The sequence below is a fragment of the Strix uralensis genome, chromosome 1 (assembly GCF_047716275.1).
Source record: "Strix uralensis isolate ZFMK-TIS-50842 chromosome 1, bStrUra1, whole genome shotgun sequence".
Classification (NCBI taxonomy): domain Eukaryota; kingdom Metazoa; phylum Chordata; class Aves; order Strigiformes; family Strigidae; genus Strix; species Strix uralensis.
The window spans coordinates 107,962,750-107,968,749 of NC_133972.1; positions in this window are offsets into that span (position 1 = coordinate 107,962,750).

Below are 6,000 nucleotides of genomic sequence, written 5' to 3' on the forward strand. Positions count from 1 at the left end.
GGGTGCGGGGCGGCAGGTCGGGGGCGGGAGGGGCCCGGTGCGGAGGAGGAGGAGAAGGAGAAGCAGCCCTGGACAGGGGGGGAGTACCGGTCGTCTGGGATAAGGACTCATCGGGACAGAAAACTTAAATTTCTTGTTCTAAAAGAGAGCCAAAGGTTCATTTTAAGAACTTTTCCTAAATTCCCCACTACGAATCTTTTTGCTTGCTTTGACATGTAGTTTAGGTAACACCAAATTGCCGAGTGGGACCCTGGGGATACAGAGCATCGGTTTGCAGGGGACAGATGCCAACCAGGCCATGCCAGTGAGGGTCCTTTCTCCCCTCACGAACCTTCACTGTTTCTAACAGCATTCAGAAAATAACTATCTAGGAAATACTTCTGACCTGTATTTTGAAAATAAGCATAGCCTGTTTGTGCCTGACACTGATCATTGGATCCTACCCCAGCACCGCAGTGCTGGCAGTAGCACCCACTCCTGGCAGCTGTAGGACAGGTAGAGCAAAACCTCCAAGGGCAGCCTGGTATCACTTCGGATCATTTTATCACCTCTGAATACAAGTGAAAAACTGTCTGGCTACCTGGCAATATCTGTAGAGCAACTATGTTACGCTACTATTAGAACATTTTTTAACTGAACTCAACTGCATTAATGGAACAGACTTAAGATCTCCAAAGCATCAAAGACAGATTTAAGTTGATTTTCATGTTCTGAACAAGATTTGCATTATCTGTTCATTTGTCTGTCATTCCATGCCCTTTTGGCTGGTTGCAATTTAATTTAGAGAAAGTTATTACAGTCCTGTAAGTTTCGTGGAAATTGGTATGTCACTGAGGAAATAAACCTAAATTTGTTTCCTCAGCAAAGGAACAGCAAGCCAAAAACTCAGCTCTTACACGTTTGTGTTAGCAACAATCAGCCAGACAATCAGCATGTATATATTACCCATACACTTTGCATATACGTAGTTCCAGACTGCTGGATGGGATTTTCATAGGACAAATGGAGAATAAATTGTAGTTATTGTAATGGAGGTTATTTAGGGGCTAAAGGATCCAAATCCACAGGATCCAGTGTCTTCATTAGTTCTGTTGCTCCCAATACAGCTGCTGGAATGACAATGGAGTACTGGGGAATGCCAGAGTACTAAAAAAAAATCTTACACTGAACATATATTTAAAAAAGGGTAAAGAGGATGACACAGGCTAGCCTATCATAGCCAGTTTGACATGGATATGGAGCAGAATCATGGAAGTGCTGACCTGGGAAACAGTCATTAAATGCCAATAATTAAATGCCAGTCAACACACGTTTATGAAAAAGATTTGGTTAAACACATTTGAATTTAAGTTTGGCTGATAAAGGTATCAATGTTGATGAAACAGCTTCCATCTGAGGTAGAACAGTATGCTGTTCTCATAAATACAACATGGAATACAAATTCTGCATAGTTGATAGGTGATTCAGGTGACAGTTCTCAAGAGAAGTAATTATAAGTGAAGATTCGTCATACTGTTGTCTTTTTGGGTGGTGTTATTCTTGGCCTTGTGCTATTAGAAATGACCTAGACAAAAATACCAAATCACTGCTTTGCTGTTGTAAATAAAGATAAGGACAGGTCACTTAGATAAGCTCCTTTGAATTGCTTTGTAAGATCTTCTCACTTGTACAAATACTCTCAGTACAGTAAAACTGGAGGCTGTGCATTCAAGATAAAGCCTCCAAGACACCTGGAATCTTAGGGAGAATGACTGCCATGAGACAATGCTAAAGAGGACCTGGACATTTTGGTACATAAGCAGCTGAACATGAGGTCCCAGAACAAAGCTTTTGCTAACTAATACTCTGGAGCAAAACCAAATGAACATCAAATACAACTGGAATGGATATTACCCTTGTTTATAGAACTGATTAAACCATTAATAGTGGAAATAATGCATTCAGTTTGGGCATTTACACTTCAAAGGGATGTTAAATATTGGAAAGAGTCCAGAATAAAGTTATGAAAGGTGTGGAAAATGTGCATTAATGTAAGATATTTTAAAAGCACAATCCAATGGAGGTGAAGAGGTACCTTTGTCATAAGCCTACTAGTACTTGTCTGGGTTAGAGATGTTTGAGGAGTAGAAGCAGTGTTGGCTTTCAGAAAAGGACAAAATTCTGAAAGCAAAACTAAAGAAAATGAGACCAGAAATATGGCTGTAGGTTTAAATTGTGAATCTGTGAATTTTGGAAACAATACAAAATTGTCAGTAAAGAAATTGAGATTTTTTTCAAAGAAGTACTGTAGCTCGAGCATGCACAGCTGCAATTTTGATGCAGAATACATTGGCAGAGGTTCTGTGTGATCTGATATGGAGGTGGTACGACCACAAGATTATACTTGGTCTTTCCTTTCCTTAAACTTGATGACTCCAGAAGAAGACCAAGAAGTCTACTTATGTAGCAGCAAAAGAAGGAATAGGATCCCAAGGATATTCCCAAAGAGAAAGATTTTTTTTTTCTGTGAGTTCTAACAGGCAACATCTGAAGAGCTCCTGGTACATTTCATTGTGAACATGACATTCATACCTGACTGTCCAGTTCTGCTACCATTGCATGTGATCTCCCAGACAACCCAGCAGTGACTTCAGAGAAGTCCAGATTTCCTCAAGGGAAAAATGACAATGCAAAAGGCTATGTCACTCATGTAAAGATCTTCAAAGGAACAAGAGTTCCACCTTCAGGTCTGGGAAAATACTACCTCTGATGGCAAAAGATATCTCAGAAAAAAAATTTGACGTGTAGATGGAATTGGACTTCCTGAATTACAGACAGATTCAGACTTGTATTGCATGTCTGTGATCAATTTTGAATGGTCTCTTACAGATCTGATGACTGTGTATATTCCTGTACAGTTATCAGAGAAAATGTTCTGTATCACCAATGGAGTCGAAAAGCATGGAGAGTCCTAGAAAGGCAGAGAACTGTTGTACATCTGACTAAGGAAGAGCTTGCCAGCCATTTCTTTTTCCACGTGAGATCATTCATAGTTTTCAGATACATGGATTTGGGACCAGGAGCCAGATGTGCAATTCCTTTAACATGCTGAGCTCTATTCTCAGCAATCTTTCCTTATACACAGATTCTCAGATCATTCATGCTGGGGACGGTATTTCAGTGAGCATTGCTCAATAAACACAAAACTTCCCAGATACTTACATTATGTTCCCAAAGATATATCTTTTTCCAGTAGAGCATTTCAAAATTCTGTTGCCTTTTTCGATGTATTATTATTACAGACACACTGATTTCACTGTCAAAAGGCTTGTGCTGGCAAGAACTGATGATAAAGTTTCCATTGTGTCATGGAAAACAGCCATTACTGTGTTACAGTGAACATTGCTTTCTCTCACAGTCTTTCAGGAGCGCAATGTTGTTTGAAATGAGATCCCCTTCTAATGTACATCTCTGAAACAAATCAAACTCTTCCAGTAATTCTTGACTGAGGGGTGTTTTGTGGAATATGTGGCAGTATTTTCTGAAACTGTCTTCCTGATATAAGCAAAATACTGCGGGTTGTTTTTTTGTCAACTGCTACTGCTGTAGTTTTTTATGGTTGGTGGAATTCTGATCCAATGCCCTTTTAGTGTAATTTGCTGCAAAACCAGTGCAGATTTGGTTGAGGATCATTTGTATAATGTTGCAGAAAGTAGGTCTCCCAAGTGGTAATGGAACAGAACAGGTTTATTATACATTAACATACTCACAGTAGCAGTAACACTGAATAGGGTGTAAAAGCAGGAGAAAAAGCAATTAGGGCAAAGCAGATTTTATTTTGAGAGAAACATTTGCTCACTGGTTGCACTGGCTATTTGGGCCTTTTCCAGCATGTTCACGAGTCTCTCACTGTGACCTCGATGCAGGAATGGTTTACAGTAGCTGTCGCTGATCTACCCCTGCAACAGTGGCACAGGAAAGCCTATACAAAGAGGATGGCAGGTACAGAAACTATCTACAATACCTGGTCCGCAGTAGGATTTCCCTACTGACAAGAGCAGGGTGAAACAAGCATCGCTAGCTGATGGGAGCTCGTGTTGCTGGCACTCGGGAAACGTGCACCTGCAGCACTTTGCCTGGGAAGCCTTAGCTGTCCAAAACCAAAGGAGATAAAACATTAAAACAAGTGTTGCTGGGGTTGTGGCTCTACCTGGGAACTTTCCCATGACTGGAATTTCATCGAGATCCATGGTTTTTTTCCCCAACATCTTTTCGTTCCCACTGGAGCTGAAGAGGATTTGTCCCACTCAGAACTACTGATCAGCTTTCAGCATGCGCTGTAGCAATGGTGTATCAGATATTCTCAGTTTCATTTGTAAGGTCAACTAAGCAGTTTTACTTTTCTTAAGAAGAAGGTTGAGTTAACTCAGTTAAAAAGCTTTTAGTGGGACTGTCTTTTGTGTGCATTCATCTCTTGTTATAGGATCAAATTACGTTGGCATCGCTAATCTCTACAAGTTATTCTAACTAAAAAAAAAGAGTTTCCATATGAGTCAGTTTTACCAACCAAAGAAAGTTGGTCCACTTTTTTGTTTTTATACAAGGCCTTAGAAATGGTATCAAATCTTAGTGCCATTCAAGTCAATGGTAAAATTTCAATTGAATTTAGCAGGGTGAGGATTTCATTCTTTGTCCAGGTTCCAACGCTTCCTGACACAAGAAAATACAAACTGTATTCAGGGGGAAAAAAATAGAAGGCGGTGAATCAGCTGAACAAACATTCATTTATTCAGTTCATCCACCATACTTACCAGTAAACATTTCTTTTGTAAAACCAATCAGCCTTGAAAGAGGGATTCAGAATGTCTTTTAATTGCAGACCAGAGGTGTGATACTGTCAGCTTGCATCCATAATCAGTTTATATTAAAATGTTTTTAAAACTGTTTTTAATTTTTCTTGCTTCATTAGTCGAGTGATTCTGATTCTGCTGCTTCTCTAACACGTGCAGATCATGAGCAACTGCCTATTCAATAAAAACTTCAGGGAATTTCAGAAACAAATTAAAATTTAGAATACTCACATTCATTTGGGGTGTTTTTCCACTGACTCAATGTTACAACTCTACTTTTAAGATTTCTAGAGTTGTCCTTGCCTTCTTTCTTCCCCTTTATGAGATAACCAGAAAGTCATTGTTCAGCTCTGCCAAAAAAGTGCCTTGTGCTGAAAGGTGAGGCAAATAGACATGAAGATCTGTAGCCTGGCTAGTTTGGATTATGGAATATTTCTTGGATATTGTTTTTCTGGAGATAAAAAGTTTATCAGACTGTTCCTGATTTAAAATCCACCTCAGACTCCAAGGCGTACATCGAGTTAACCAGAAATTTACCTGTCTGTATAATGACCTATTAATCACACTGCTGGTTCAAAGGCCTTGTATGCCATCTAGCTTTGGATTATCTTCAACAGTGGCTACAAGTGCACGGTGAGGTTTTAGGTAAGAATTGGGCAAGCATACATGCTAGTTCCTCCTTAATGTTCTCACAGCCTTCAACTTTTTAAAACTGGGGGTTCCTGAACCAGGTGTGGTTTGTTTCTTAGTAACCCCCGTGAATCTCTCTTTCAGATGCTCACCCAGTCTCCCCTAGAAAGTAAGTAAAGCTTTTCCAGGCACAGAGTCCTTTGGCAAGGATTTTCACAGGTCTGTTGCTATCTGCCTAAAGAGGCTGGCTCTTCGGACAGTTGATTGCTGTCCAGCCTCCCCATGCTACTCACTAGTCTGTAGACCTCATTTCTGCTCTACATTGTCTTTTTTTTCAGTCTCAACCACTCCTTGTGGACAACTTACTCCACAACTTTGATCATCCTTGTTGTTTTTGTCTGGTCTGTTTCCATTTCCAATATATCCTTTTGTTTTGTTTTGTTTTGTTTTGTTTTGTTTTGAGATGAGGGAACCAGAGCTGCACACAGTATTCATTTTGTGGGCACAATACAGATTTATGCAATGTTATTATTGTATTTTC